This window comes from Mytilus edulis, chromosome 3 (assembly GCF_963676685.1).
Source record: "Mytilus edulis chromosome 3, xbMytEdul2.2, whole genome shotgun sequence".
NCBI lineage: Eukaryota > Metazoa > Mollusca > Bivalvia > Mytilida > Mytilidae > Mytilus > Mytilus edulis.
The window spans coordinates 2,862,442-2,878,829 of record NC_092346.1 but is presented as its reverse complement, the minus strand read 5'-3'; the positions used below and the strand labels follow the sequence as shown (position 1 = coordinate 2,878,829).

The following is a 16,388-nucleotide window of genomic DNA, read 5'->3' as shown; positions in this document are numbered from 1 at the left end:
GACAAAATATAAAAAAAAAATACGTATTAATATCAATTAACAGTCAGTATCCAGACATGTACTACATTATTCAAAAGAACCAACGATATGATCCTCATTTTTTTCTCCATAATAGTAAAGTTTTCTTGTGTTCACTTCGAAATTAATCATAATTGTCTAACGTTTTAAAGTTCTGATATGTGCTAGAAATATGGCGAAAGAATTCCTCCCTCAAATTATAATGAAGTGAGCATTCGATTGAAAAATGACGCTCATCCTAAACTTTATCAGCTGTACAATATGATTTTTTGAGTATTTAGCATTTTCAATTCTTCATGTAATGGAAGAGCACCGATTCTGAATTAACATATAAATTACCTTTCTTAAAATCAATGATATCTAAATATGTTTCTTCTTGAAACCAATTTTTAAATGAAAAATAAGTTTCCCACAAAACACATATTACTAAGTTTTTACAATTAAACAATTTGACAAAGACACAAGGACAAGAATGTCACACATTGTCTTATTCTACTAGTTTGTTATTGTCTTTTATACTGCACTCGTTCTACTTGAGCAGTCAAAATGCGTTGACTGTATATTTCTATGACATATACAGTCACTGACCCGATATCACTTTTCCTTATGCATATTTAGATAGAAATTGCCGAAATATTCATGTCCGTCATATTTGTTTTTCGTAATAAGTTTTGTTGTAAATCATCATGCAGTCCTGCATCTCCACCAATCATTAAAAAAGAGGCATATCTTTCTAGAATTTAAAATAATCTTAGGATACAAAATCGGTCTCCCAACAAAATATTGAGTGTCATCTCTCGGATTATGTCTGAACGATCGCTATTAGAAGTGCTACATGTACTGTCTCCGTATTTCGTGGATTCTCATTCCCGAACATGATACCGTATTCATGATTGATCATGATTGGAATTGCTCATCTTTTCTGAGCACATATTTCGTCCTATTTGTCTTCTTATTTTTTAGGTTCTGGGTACGTATTTGTCTCTTTGTTTTTCTTATTTTGACTGACGCTACTTTATCCCATTATTTCTGCAACAAAATAAATTTAAATAAAACTCAGATGAGTGATACAAAGAGAGAAAGTGTTGCGACCAAAGAGGGCGGGTAGTGTTTTCCAACTCCGATGTATTATTTTTTTATGTAGTTCATAGTGGGGGAACCTCACTCCCCTGATACGCGAAAAGGGGGATTCAAAGATCTAGTGAAAAGAAGGTAGATCAAGACACACATGCAAGAAATAGCGAGCTAGAACAGCACAGACTGATAGTAGACACACAAACAACGAAATATAAAGATAAATAAAGTAACTAGACACGCAAAACGAAAGAGGGGCGAGGTTAAGGACTGAGCAGTTGCTATAATCATGTGTATCAACTCCAATATACTGAGACAAAATTAATGTCCGCATGCAAAAAATAATTGGAATCAAAACGGACAACCGCAAATATCAGAGAGCGGAGTTGTTTTTTTTTTTTAGAGAAAATTTATCCATACACTAAGAAAAACGCATATTGTCGGAATAATGGGCTGTCGGAGTAATGGGTTGTCGTAATAATGGGCTGTCAGAATAGTACATGTTGTCGGAGTATTTGGCTGTCCGAATAATGGTTGTCAGACTAATGGGATGTCACCATTTTTTTTACCCTCCCCCTTTTTTCCAATATCCGTTATTTTTTCGTTTTCTATTTTAAAATTCACTCTCTTTAGTAATATATCCGTGACCGCTGTGGATAGTAAACTTGGAATTGATAGTAAATAGCAAAACCAACTAATTTGTAGTGTATTTATGTTCTAATGACACGTACAGACAGACGCGAAAAAAATAAATAATGCGAAAGTGAGAAAACGAAAATATAACAGATTTTGGAAAAAAAGGGTAGGGTAAAAAAAATGTCCTGTACCCAAGTACCTATGCTTACTATTAAAGCAATAATTTGAGAAATATATATTAAGGGTTATACTAATATGTGAATATTATGAGTCCATGTAACTCGATCAACTTGATTTGTACGTATGAAAAATTATATTTATTATCTGGTCATGTCCCGCGGTTTTTTTTTGTAATGTTGTTAGAATAACCGTGTAAGTTAAGACCAAAAAGTAGACCAGGAAAATACTTTATTATCTTTACTAGTCGGTCCTACTAAAAAGCGCCCGGGAGCGCCCGGGAGCGCCCGGGAAAAGAAAAAGCGCCCGGAGAAGGAAAATTAGCGCCCGGAGAAGAAAATTAGCGCCCGGGAGAAGAAAATAATAATATTTTATAACAATTTTTTTTTCCTTAAAAAATAACTAATCATTGCTTGTTTTAAATTTGTCCTTAATATAAATGGGGATACGTACGATGCTACATCTAAAGTGTTGTTGCACTTTTACATTTTAGATTTCAAAATTGTATATAAGTAAGTAAATAAATATAAATAAGAGTATATAGAAGAATCATGAAAGACATTGTCCTCGATCAAAATGTATATTTTGTTATTTAAAAATAATCGGTGCCTAAGGTCTAATATTTTCGCAACGGCATGGTGAACACATTTTTTTATACAGATGCTGAGATAGATTTATTATATCATTTTATAAAACTAAAACTGCTTCAACATGTTCAATGGCTATGCTTATCAGGGTTTTAATGCTTAGACTTAAATTTAAACCAAACACCTGTTTTTTACCCCCTTGTTTTAACTACGGTACATGTATAGTACTGCTTTTTTTCATGTGCTGATTTATTATGTGTACCTCTTTTAATTTTTGATTAAATTAATATTAATCTGTGAAATTTGGGTTGTCTTATACATTTTTCATTTTGATATCGTTTTTGAAAAACATGTCTTTTGATGTCTTACATTTTATAAATCTTCCGCATAAACTGTGATCCATTGTTATCAATCTTTCGAAAAGTATTCATATATTATTGCTAAAATTGAAATATTCATACTTGTTTTTGTGCTTTATTACAAATGTCTATTATCTGAATTTGCAAATTAATTGTCTGAAATAAAAAAGAAATCAATTTTCATATCTTAACAAATTTGTCTCATGCCAATAAAATATCTATATATTTTCCCCGGGCGCTTTTTCTGTTCCCCGGGCGCTATATTTTCTTCTCCGGGCGCTTTTTCTTTTCCCCGGGCGCTTTTTCTTCACCCGGGCGCTCCCGGGCGCATTTTAGTAGGACCCTTACTAGTTAATTTCTGGAGATCATGTGTCTGTCATTTATTCTGTTATTCACATCTTTTAAACAATTATATTATAAACGCATCATATCAATCTATGAATTAGGATACATTATTTTATTTGGCTTAATAACATATTATTGGTATTTAGTGCGACCGTGCACCTTTCGGTTGTCTCGAGTGTTTTCTATTATTATAGCAATGTTTAAGTCGTCATGTTGCGGGATTTTCAAATCCCAAAAGAAGAACACACTTCAAATTCAACATGATTTTCGATTTGGTAACCGCATTACTTTAATATAGATCATTATATATTACATAACCTTACACAATCAATTTACTTTTTATGATTAATCTGATATGCATGCCCAATATATTTTATTCCCAAAACCTTATTTAAAAAGGAGGGGACATGGTCAAAGTGTCGTGCAAACCAAATTATTGTTTATTGTCACTGAATAATTACAAACTGTGCTATAGTTTTTAAGATTATTGGATAATTGACTTGTTCTATAGGTACATGTACCTTACTTACCCAGGTGACACATCAGTTGTACCCTTGATATTGCTATAAATTCAAATCACAGGCACTTGTTTCTATCCATTTGAAGACCCACTATTAACGTATATATTTACCAGAAATAATGGTTTTAAGCGGAGAGATGAAAAAATTACTTGGGTACCTTCTCGAAAATATACGTTGATATTAGTGGGTCTTCCAATGGATAGAAACAAGTGCCTGTGATTCAAATGCTTAATGATATATTAAAAGAAGATGTGGTATGATTGCCAATGAGACAGCTGTCCACAAGAGACCAAAATGACACAGACATTAACAACTATAGGTCACTGTACAGCCTTCAACAATGAGCATAGCCCATACCACAAAGGCCCCGATATGACAATGTAAAACAATTCAAACGAGAAAACTAAGATGTACATTGTACATATTGTATATGAAGATTAATTAGATTAAAGTAAACAATGTGGTATGTTTCCAACATAAATGCTATCCGCTAAAGACCAACTGATGCTGATCCAATTACTATAGCCAAACAAATGATACATACATGTAGGTTACCATACTTCCTTCATTTATATTATGATTATTGAGTATTTTTTTGGAAACATTTCAAACCTTTACATGCTGTTTATATATGTTACAGTAAATAGGTGAAATTAGGAATTACATGTAATTACTAAAATTTAGGAATTACAGGTAATTCCCGATGCACTTAGTTAATACAAGTAATTCCTTAAACGGCCCAGTTATTACCAGTAATTACTAAATTTAAAATGAATATTTACACCTATTTACTGACTGCTAAAACAACCATAACTTTTGATCACCTGACCATAATACAACATTGTTTTATCTGTGTAATACTAACTTGACGATCAGTTAGTACTCTTAAAATTTTGAATGGTTGATATGTATAAAAAATATCTTGAATAAATATGGACTTTCAAATATTTGGTTAAATCAGAGTAACTTTAGTTTTAATCCAAAATGGTTTAAGTTGAGCATTATAATACAGATAATTTTTGACCAACTTCAGCAGACATGGAAATCAGAAATGGAAAATTCTCCCAAAACATTATGTCTTAACTTTTTGAAGAACTCTTTGAATTTGAAGAATATTTAGACTTATTACCTTATAAAGATAAGATAACGTTATGTAGGTTAAGAACTGGAATGAACTGTTATGTGCATTAGCTTCGAGATATATAAAAAAAAATATCTTTTTTTTGTTGTTAAATCATTTATAAAAATGATATTGTAAAATTATAATTCACTGTTAGCAGCCATTCTGGTTTTATTTTGTTAAATTAGCTGAGAAACAAGGTTGATGAGTTGTGCACTTGCAAGTGAATATTTGGACCTCATTGAATACGTATTCATGTGACCTTCAAATCAATCCCTAGCTGGAGATGGGTTATCGATGTATATAGCTATTAAAATTGTAAGGGTTTTTGCAGAACAAATAGTCTCGGCTACTTTTGCTGTTAATCGCAGGCTCAACAAAAATGAGGAAAAAATATTAAAATTTTCCTCTAGATACTATCTGTTGACTAGTACTGTAAGAAGCTTCAGTCAAAATTGGGTAAAAATCCAGGATGGTTTATAAAATCTAATGTTTTAAAAACTTTAACTACAGAGTGTATGTAATGTTAACTGGGACAAAACTAGTCCATTTATAAGTAATATACGAAAAAAAGGATTTTTTTACAAACTTTACTTTTGGATATTATTTTATGATCATAAACATTTAGCTTCTGTCCAAGTTTGGTAGAAATCCAGGTTATTTGGAGAAAGTTTTTTTTAAGTTTTGAACCACAGTGCATGATGGAGATTTTAGTTTGATTTTGGATAGATATCATTGTCTTGCATACATATATTTACGGAGTTTCAAAACCTATAAAACAACCATTTTCCAGTTTCAATTCACAAACACTAAAGAGTATGCACTTTGGATGTGCATTATATTCCTACATTCTTAAGTTAGCGCCCTTAAAATCCCTACCCCTTTACTTTCTTATTTGGTATCTTGAATTATGTTTTTAATTTTAAAACAAAAACATCAAGTTAGTAAATAGCTGTAAAAATGACAAAAAAAATCAGTGATTACCAGTAATCACTGAAACAACTAGTAAATACATGTAATTACTAAATTGGCTAGTAATTACAGGTATTTACTGAAGTGTTTAGTAATTACATGTAATTCCTAATTTCACCTATTTACTGTAACATATACGTGTTACTACAGTTCAGCGACTCAAGTTTAAAAGGCATTTATATAAAAGAATTTAAACTTAATATCATTTTGCATGAACATCATGTTGAATATTTACATTTTCTCAAAAAGTTTTTATTTTACTTAGCTAATAAAGAAGATGATGGATTCCCAAACAGAAATCTTGATGACAGTGAAAAAATTGAAGAATTGCACCAATTGTTACAGAGAATCGATTTCAAGCAGAAACAGATGCTCAAAGATAAGGGAATACAACAGCCATCCATGTTCCTTCACATATAAAGGTATATATTGTATATATATATTTTGTCTACATTTTCTGAATTTATGATTTAAAAAATCTTTCAAAAGATATAAATGTACATTGTAAGTCATGTAATTCAAATAGAGACGTGCCATTGTCTTTGATAAAAGATAGAGTTACATGAATGCCTTTTTAGTATTATCAGCTTATATAATTACTTAGCCTTGTTAAAATCTATAAATATATATTACATGTATGTTGAAATGTCTGTCAGAATATATACATATATGCATGTGATCATAAAAACAACTCGTCTAAACATCAACCCAACAATGTTAGATCTGTAAATTTGCTTTCGCAAATTTTTGGTTCTTCCCTCGTCGGGATTCGAACCCATGCTACTGTGATATCGTGACACCAAATCGCCTGCACTGCAGCCGTCCCGCTAGACCACACGACCACCTGGGCTATTTACATGTATATATATATATATACAACTCGTCTAAACATCAACCTAACAATGTTAGATCTGTACATGTAAATTTGCTTTCACAAATTTTTGGTTCTTCCCTCGCGGGTATTCGAACCCATGCTACTGTGATATCGTGACACCAAATCGCCTGCACTGCAGCCGTCCCGCTAGACATATATATATATATTGAGTATTGGAAATCCTGTACACCCTTTCCTTAGACCAAGTTTAACAAATATAATATGAATGTTTAAATTCAACTAATTATCTCCTGGCAATACACATTTATTTTAGGAACTTTTTATGTTTTATTTTGCAGTAAGCAGCTGTTTGTGATGCTTATAGGCATAAACAATCTAGTCTGGACATGTAAAACAGCAGCTGGTTCTATTTTGAAGTAAGCTATTTGGTGATTACATTAATTTGACATGACCAGACCAAGTCTTGGGATAAATTAATAGTACTCATTGTCATGATTGTACTAGCTTTTTATTGTTTTATATATTTTATGGAAAATACTGTTAGTTGAGGCCTGCAAAAATTAATTTATAAGGAGATGAAGTGTTGTTGCCAATGAGAGTAGAGACATCTAACAAATAGCATGAATAGAGTCATGGAGGATTGAATTCATACTCATTTTTATTAGAGTGTTACAAAATAATTGCAGGAAAAAAACAACAACAAAAATCAAAATAATTGTGTATTTAGTAGAATTAGCCAAATCAAACAATAACTGACTTAAATCTTGTTTGAAATTTTCACATTTCTATTGATTAAATATTATTTTATAGATCAAATAATAAATAGATAAAAGGGCAGTAATCCAGTCTCAGATTTTTGTTTTGGTTATATTGTATACAGCTGATTGTATTTTAATACTATTTACAAATACTTCTTATATGTCAAAAGAAAAAAAAATTGCTGTACCTGTTATTGTGATTTATATTGAAATTGATAAAGACAACAAACTCAATAATGAGCTATTCCAATATCAATCTCCCTAGGGAAAAAATGGGGTGCTACCTAATTTTAGACCTCCATAGTGCCCATAGACACATCAGACACTTGCCAAAATATAAGCCTGAACCCCTGAGGGGATCACACATCAAATTATAAAAGTTGTATATATTCTACACCGTGAATAAGACCAAACAATGATAGAAGGAGTTAGTTTTAAAATATAATTGAAAAACTGAACTGATACAAATCAATAATTTTTTTGATGTTGATAAATAAATCACAATGTGTAATAGTTGTAATAAATTGTTATGCCAGCCTACAATAGTAGAAGGGGTTTATGTTTAATGATCCATGCTTTTGTTTGTTTATTCTTTCATCTGTTCTGCTTTAGGTTCAAGTTTTGGTAAAAGTTTTTGGTCAGGATAGTTGTTAATGATGTTAACGACCAATCAACTTAAAAATAAATATACATATGCCTTATGTTATGATCTTTCTAAGGATAAATTAATGGTTTTACCCCAATTTCATGGTCCATTCAATATAGAAAATTTATCACAACTTCTAGCTATTCTTTTTATAGAGTTATTCCACGAGATATTTTTGGGTCACTCATTAGAATATCTTTTAAATATATGATTTTGATTACAACTGCATTAAGATAGAATAATTGCATGCAGAAAATTATTGCTTTTGTCACATATATATCACTTGTCAATTTAATAAAATTAAACATTTTTTTTATTACTTTATTACAGAAGCTACAAAATAGAGCTAAGGCCCTTTAAGCCAAGAAACTGCCAGTGTCAGAAAAGGACAAACTTAGAAAGGCCATGCAAATTGATTTAATGTCAAGTTGGGACAGTGATTCTGTAGATAAACTCGCCTGATCACAACTGGGATTTGACTATCACAAGATTTTAAATCTTACATGGATAAACTAAAGTCATTTACTAGACTGTAAATACCAGAGACAGCTGAATGCACAAGGCAAAGAGCTGAGGTCCAAGTAAATCAGAGAGGCCTTGTCACAAGAAATGTACAGAACTTGCATGGATTTTTACTTAAGGGCATATGACACAAAATTGAGAGATATCAATAAAAATTTCTTTAAATTTTAATAAGGACCAATTCAAAGGTACACTTTTGGAATTTGCAAGAACAAAAATACCTTCATGTTTACTTTTGAATTATAGTTGACAGTTTTCAGTTTAAGGGGGGGACCCTTAAAATGAAGTGGTTTGGTTTATTGAATTTGATTATTTTTTAAAGTAAAAAAATGAATTACTGCTCTTTTATTTCAACATTTGCATTTTTTATTAAAATTATTTACAAGTGCAGCATATCAGTGACATCAGATTATGTTAATGTGTTTGGTAAAGCTACATATTTCTTTTTACTTAAACTTTCTGTTGCCTTTTCTAATTAATTAAATGCTGAATAATAATTTGAGTGTGGCTCATTTCAGTGTCTTGTATTTGCTGTCAAGATTTTTTCCTGTAAGATTTCACATTATTTATAATCGCTTGATCAAAGGGAGATAACTTTTTGAATCTTCACATTAGATAATCTGCGAAGAGGATTATGTAAAATGTAAATAGTTGAAAATTAATTTTATGGTTCAATAAAATCAAAATAAGTTATTGCCATTCATTATAAATAAATTTCTATCAAAAATAAGGCTCAAAGAATTTTTTTATTTCATTTATATAAATAATAACAAAGTACACACATCATGCACATGTTGACTTCATAAAATTTGTAAACAAAAAAAAAATGAAAATAAAACTAAAAAATTTTAACTAATCAGGAGACAGTCAATACACCAAATATATTTATAAGCATATAAACTTATTATTTTCTTCAATTGTCCAAGTACATATTCAATATTGATAATTTTTTGCTTGACATTACATAATTTTGTGATAAAAGTTTATTTGTGTGCTATTTTATTCAATTGTACATATTTGAAGTATTTCATTACACCTTATTATTTTTATTCTTGCATACAGCATTTGGAATGAAATTTTAATCAATGTTCGAGCAGCAGGATGTTTTTTTGTCGAGCCTGCAACTTTTGTTGCAGAAAGCTCGACATAGGGATAGTGATCGGGCGGCGGCGTTAGCTAACTTTTTAAAAGCTTAATATTTTAGAAGGTGGAAGACCTGGATGCTTCATACTTTGTATATAGATGCCTCATGTTACGAAGTTTCTGTCAGTCACATTTAAAATGTCCTTGACCTCATTTTCATGGTTCAGTGACCACTTGAAAAAAAAAGATCAGAGTTTTTGTAATGTTGAATTCTCTCTTATTATAAGTAATAGAATAATTATATTTGGTATGTGCGTACTTTGCAAGGTCCTCATGCCCGTCAGACGGTTTTCACTTGACCTGACCTCATTTCATGGATCAGTGAACAAGGTTAAGTTTTGGTGGTCAAGTCCATATCTCAGATACTATAAGCAATAGGGCTAGTATATTTGGTGTATGGAAGGACTGTAAGGTGTACATGTCCAACTGGCAGGTGTCATCTGACCTTGACCTCATTTTCATGGTTCAGTGGTTATAGTTAAGTTTTTGTGTTTTGGTCTGTTTTTCTCATACTTTATGCAATAGATCTACTATATTTGTTGTATGGAATGATTGTAAGGTGTACATGTCTAGCGAGCAGATGTCATCTGACCTTGACCTCATTTTCATGGTTGAGTGGTCAAAGTTAAGTTTTTGAGTTTTGGTCTTTTTATCTAATACTATATGCCATAGGTCAACTATATTTGGTGTATGGAAATATTTTATGATCTATATGTCAGTCGCGCAGGTTTTTTTTGACCTCGACCTCATTTTCACGGTTCATTGCTCAGTGTTAAGTTCTTGTGTTTTGGTCTATTTTTTTAAAACTATAAGTAATAGGTCAACTATATTTGTTGTATGGAAGCATTGTTAGCTGTACATGTCTGCCTGGCATGGTTCATCTGACCTTGACCTCATTTTCATGGTTCATTGCTCTTTGTTTAGTTATCTTGGTTAATGTTAAGTTTATGTGACAGTTTTTAATAAAGCTTTATACTTAGGACTATCAACATAATACCAATGATAAGTAAAGAAGGCGAGACATTTCAGTGTGTGCACTCATGAATTTACGAATTATGTTAATTATGTAAATAAGTTATGTTTTTTGTTTTTTGCTTTTTGAAGTTTTTAAAATTGACTTATAATGCTAGCAGGGGAGATTATTCATTAATATTTTTATGATGCCAAACTTGAAATTTAGAGGTGCCTATGTTTGCAATTGTTATGATTCTTAAATAATCTATACAAGTAAGCATGTTAATTTGTCAATAACCATTATTTTATTAATTAGTTTGAATTTGATGTCAAGGTTCTTTGATGTAGAACTTTACTTTTTTTAAACAAAATTGTTTTTTTATTTGTTTTAAATTTTTTTAAAATTGTATAACAAACTTTTTGACATTTTATTTTAATTTATCACCAAAACAACTCTAATTTGTCAGTATCTGAATAAAATTAATTTGTTAGATACTTTGTTTCTTTTATTGAAGTATATACAAAGGGAGATAACTCAAAATTGTTTTTTTTATTATTCTGAAAATAACTATGCCCAAGACAGGATGACAATAAGAAAATGCTAGAAATTGTTGTGTATGGTTATGCTTTGTCCAAAAGTTTTTGGTATCTCCTGTATTGTATATTGCTGACATTGTCAAAATCCAAATCACACATAGATAGCCTTGTCCTATAGTTTATATCTGGTGTTTGTGTTTTTTGTATGTCTTAGATTCTAACTCTTCAAGTTCTTATATAAATTCAGATGCATTGCCATTCTTTACATATAGGTAAAGGCATATTTACAAAATGGTATTGAGCTTTGCAAATGAGTGACATGTATTCGTTGGATTATTGTTTAAGTTTCATCTGAAAAATACAGTCTTCAATGTTACTGACAAATTATACATTTGCACATTGCCATTTGAAACCACAAATATTATTCTACTGTAAATACACAGAGCAGCAATCCATGCCTTTCAAGTCTAATACTTTGTAAACATGGATCAGAAAAGTTGGAGGATCAATTTTATATGTACAGTAGCTACAAAGGTATCACCATTAAAAATTCCTGTTTTTCCAAATTTTTGTTTTTTTTATTTAATTACATATTTTCAAACCAGATATTCGGGTTAAAGTAAAAACAAATCCCCAACATCCCTTTTCCAAAAAGCAGAGGGAAAAATTCTGCCTTTTCTTTATTATTCATTTGCACTATTGTTTTGTAAGTAGTTATACAGGATTATATTGACTTTAAATTGCATTAAATTTGATGGAAGTTCTAATTTAAATAAGTCATAAACAAGAAATTTATTTGAATTTACATGTAATTAAATTACATAATTAATTAAATTTAAAATGCAAAATGTATTTCCAATAATCTTTAAAGGGGAAAATTGTAATACATAGTATTTCTTTTTTCTGTTTCTTAAAAAATGTTTTCCAGAAGAAAAAAATGTAACAGAATGTACGAAGTAAAACTCCAAAAACCATAGCTACACAAATTAAATAGTAAAAGTAAAATCACAAAAATACTGAACTCAGAGTAAAATCTAATCGGAAAGTCCATAATCACATGGCAAAATCAAATGATTAAACACATCAATAACGAAAGGACAAGAACTGTCATATTCCTGACTTGGTACAGGCATTTTCAAATGTAGAAAATGGTGGATTAAACCTGCTGTTATAGCACTTAACATCTCACTTTGTTGGCAGTCTCATCAAATTTCGTTATATTTACAATGATGCGTGAACTAAACAGACATAATAAATGAAATAGTCAAAATATGGGTACAGCAGTCATCATCGTGTCACAATTTTAAAAGGGACAATTTAACAGAACACAAAAACATCTATCTACAAATCTATTTTTTAATATGCTACTCGTCACCAATAAAAGTACATTTGAGAATGCCAAAATCCCAAAATTGACGCTTTAAAGAACATAAGTATTCAAATTTAAATACAAATCAAATGATTTAAAAAAAAAAAACACTATGACCATTACAAATTCTATTAAAAAAAAATAATAATTTTTTTTTTACAACAAAAGTCCAAACTAAGCATGAAAATGTACGACGAAGGTGTAATAAAATTAACGGTATCGTTTATATCATGAAAGGAATAAACTGCTCATTTCAACACCATCTCCCTCAAAGCCATATATGTTCTTTGATAATTTGTAGTGATTTACTTATGCAATTAATATAGTTCGGTTCCTCCCAGTTTCCTTCGCTACCGCAGTATCTTGAAGCATTGCCCGAGTATTCACCAGTACAGGTTAAAGTAGCTAGTGTGTTTTCTGCTGTTATACTCCATTCAGTATTGAATTTGTCAACGTTTTCTGCACAAGGATTTGCTGATACTACAATAAGCAATAAAATGGTAACTCAAAATACCCGAATTTGTTCTCTATGCATCTACAAAGTGTTATAGATAATGAATATAACGTGATATGTGTCATCTTTTTTGTAAACGTACTTTGCCAGGCAAAACAAGATGTTACATTTACGCTCGCAACTGTTCCTTAAATTAAATGAAACTATTAGATAGGATCCGTTTATAAAATCAAAATTAAAACCATATGATTAGGAATACTTACATTTTGTAAAATTGAAAATGACTTTTCAATCAAATAAAGTAACAACAAATGTCCAAAATGTGATCGAAATACATTAAAATTATACGAGTTGCTAAAGCTGCTCATTTCTGCGTCCTCCCTTTACTTTTTTAATGATATGTTATTACATTGAGAATGGAAATGGGGAATGTATCAAAGGGACAACAACCCGACCATAGAACAGACAAAAGCAGGTATTCAATGCAGTGAGATACTCCTGTACCCATAGGCGTCATTCAGCCGGCCCCTAAACAAATATATATACTAGTTCAGCAATAATGGACGTGATACTAAACTCCAAATTGTATACAAGAAACTAAAATTAAAAAGCATACAAAACAAACAAAGACCAGAGACTTCTGACTTTGGTCAGGCGCAAAAATGCGGCGGGGTTACAAATGTTTTTTTGAGAAATTGATTTACTTGAACAGTTGGTGTAGTTCGGTTCCTCCCACTTTCCTCCGCTACTGCAGTATCTTGACGCATTTCCCGAATATTCACCAGTACAAGTTAATGTAGCTAGAGTGTTTTCTGCTGTTACACTCCATTTGATATGAAATTCGTCCATATGTTCTTTACACACATTTGCTGACTCTACAATAAAAAAGTTAGGTGTATCTCAAATAAGGCAACTGATTGTTAATACATTTACAGCATGTGCAGAGTTAATAGAAAATGTATAACACATATATTAATATGTGTATCTTCTGTTCACAACAATTATTCTCAAAATAAAAGAGAAATATGTTGTACTAAGGTTTTTCATACACAAATTAACATTTTTCGTGCCAAAAATTGCCTTGGTTGTCCCTGATTAGGGTTTATGTTTACATAAATCAGCCATTGATATTAACTTTAATGCACTTTTAAAGTACGTATAGAGTCTGTATATTATTGTCATGGTGATACATTATGGATTTTTCAATTTAATAGGGTTTTTTGCAGACTCTTTCAGTATAGAAAATATTTGGCATGGATTTCATTGAATAGTTTTTTTTTTATCTTGGTTTAGTGCCAATTTGCTTTTATTCCTATAATTATTTCCACAATGTCAATCAAAGTATTTCCTTTTGTTTTGAAAAATTCTGGGGATACCTTGCGATTTTATATTCTAAAGAATATGTTCATATTTGGTCGTTTTAGGTTATAATTGATAGATAACACCATACCAATGGTAGAAAATAATGACTTTAAAATAGAATGTGTTTTTCTTTATTTGGGTGAAAATAGAAGACATTATTATAAAAACTACAAATGCATATGTATTTCAATGACCGAGAACGGACACGGCTTTTGTTGTTAACAAATCAAAACTACCCGACTGCCTTTGTCTCCTGCCCACATGTCACTCAATGTCAATTTACCTATCAAAATTTACAATTTCTGCCTCAAATATTTCATTTTACAACCAAACATATTTCACCATGCATGTAGCCTAATTTGGCTATTATATAAGCTAGAAATACCAGTTTGCAAAAGAGTTATCAAGAGGTTGCAAGTTTGTTAAAAACAAATATTACAAAAATAAAGTAAAAAAATTCCAGAGGGACATTTCAACTTATAGGTCGATTATTAACTATTAACTGATTGGATAAAAAAGAAAAAGCCTAACAGCCAAACAAAACTACACAAAACACAACACACTATGAAAACTACAGATTGTCAACACGAACCCCACCTTAACTGGCGGTGACCGGCTGCACATGTGGCACCTGTCCTGTTGCTGATGACAATAAGTCTAATAAGGTAGGTCTCATTCGGAAAAGGGGACATGATTAAAGTTACATGTATGACTTAAGTGATGCATCCAATACCATCTGTCAAACTGATACTAATAACTTGGAAGTTTTGGTTTAATAGCTTTTATTAGATCATGTAGACAGTGATATGTGTTGTTTTATTTATGTCCGTTCTGATCGTCTTTCGAGCGTCACTGATGAGTCTTTTGTAGACGAAACGCGCATCTGACGTATATACAAAATTTAGTCCTGGCATCTTCAATGAAGAAGTGTTTCGAGGAGATATTCGACCATTTAATTAAAAATGTGGTTTTTTAATAATTTTAAAGGTTTTTTCGTAAATTAACATGATAAGGATGATAGCAGCAACATTCTTAATTTCCAGCAGCGCCTGTATACGGAGTTTATATCTTCCAGTTGATACGATATTCCCGAGGTTGTATTTCCTACCATGATTTCTTTGATAGAGGACACTCACAAGGAAACTAGTAAACCTAGAGTTCCAAATGGTGATGTTGAAATTATCCCTTCATAAATTTTACGGACGCCATCACGAGTTGGTTGACCGTTATAGTAATTCTGTTTTTACAGATCATATCTGATATTTGTCGTATGTCGTTACTACAGTCCCGTTCCCTTTTCACGAATGTGACCTACCGAATCAGACTATTTAATGGATTTGCGATAACATGAGCAATTTGACGACTGCCACATGTGGAGCAGGATCTGCTTACCCTTCCGGAGGACCTTAGGACATCCCTATTTTTTGGTGGAGTTCGGTTTGTTTAGGCTTTAGTTTTCAATGCTCTGTCTTTTGTACTATTATTTGTCTGTTTGTCTATTTCTTTTTTTAATTATCCATGGCGTTGTCAGTTGATTTTTCTATCTCTGTGTGTAATTGTCCCTCTGGTATCCTTTGTCTCTTTTCTAGTTTACTGATGTTTCTCTCTCATAAATTGAGTAGTATGAAAAAGATCGAGGTACAAATGTAATGATAGTCCAGCGGATATAAAATAATTGATCACTGTATGGTAAAAGCATGAATCTTGGCTCAATGAAAGATTAAGGGGAAAACAATATTGAGATATGGAGCTACTAACAAAATTCAAAATGGTCGCCAAATGAAAAGATCAATTTTTTTATGAAGTCTACCAATATGCAAGAGTTCAGTAGATACCACAAATATAAGAAAATATATTTACGACATGTCATTAATCGTTTTTTAAACAATAAAAACTACTAAATTAATTAAAACGGCGTTCAAATTCCAGATAGCACCTAAACAAAGTCAATGTATGAAAGTATATATATTCCCTATCAACAAAGAATAGAATGTTGACA

General features: G+C 31.1%; 1 long non-coding RNA gene across 1 annotated transcript; it reads left to right on the top strand.

Annotated features, from left to right (window-relative positions):
• Positions 1-3,384: 3,384 nt before the first annotated feature.
• On the top strand, positions 3,385-9,336 carry LOC139515626 (uncharacterized). Its single transcript, XR_011662813.1, has 4 exons — positions 3,385-3,471; positions 6,075-6,231; positions 6,983-7,060; positions 8,379-9,336. It is a non-coding gene; the product is annotated as an uncharacterized lncRNA (long non-coding RNA).
• Positions 9,337-16,388: the final 7,052 nt, after the last annotated feature.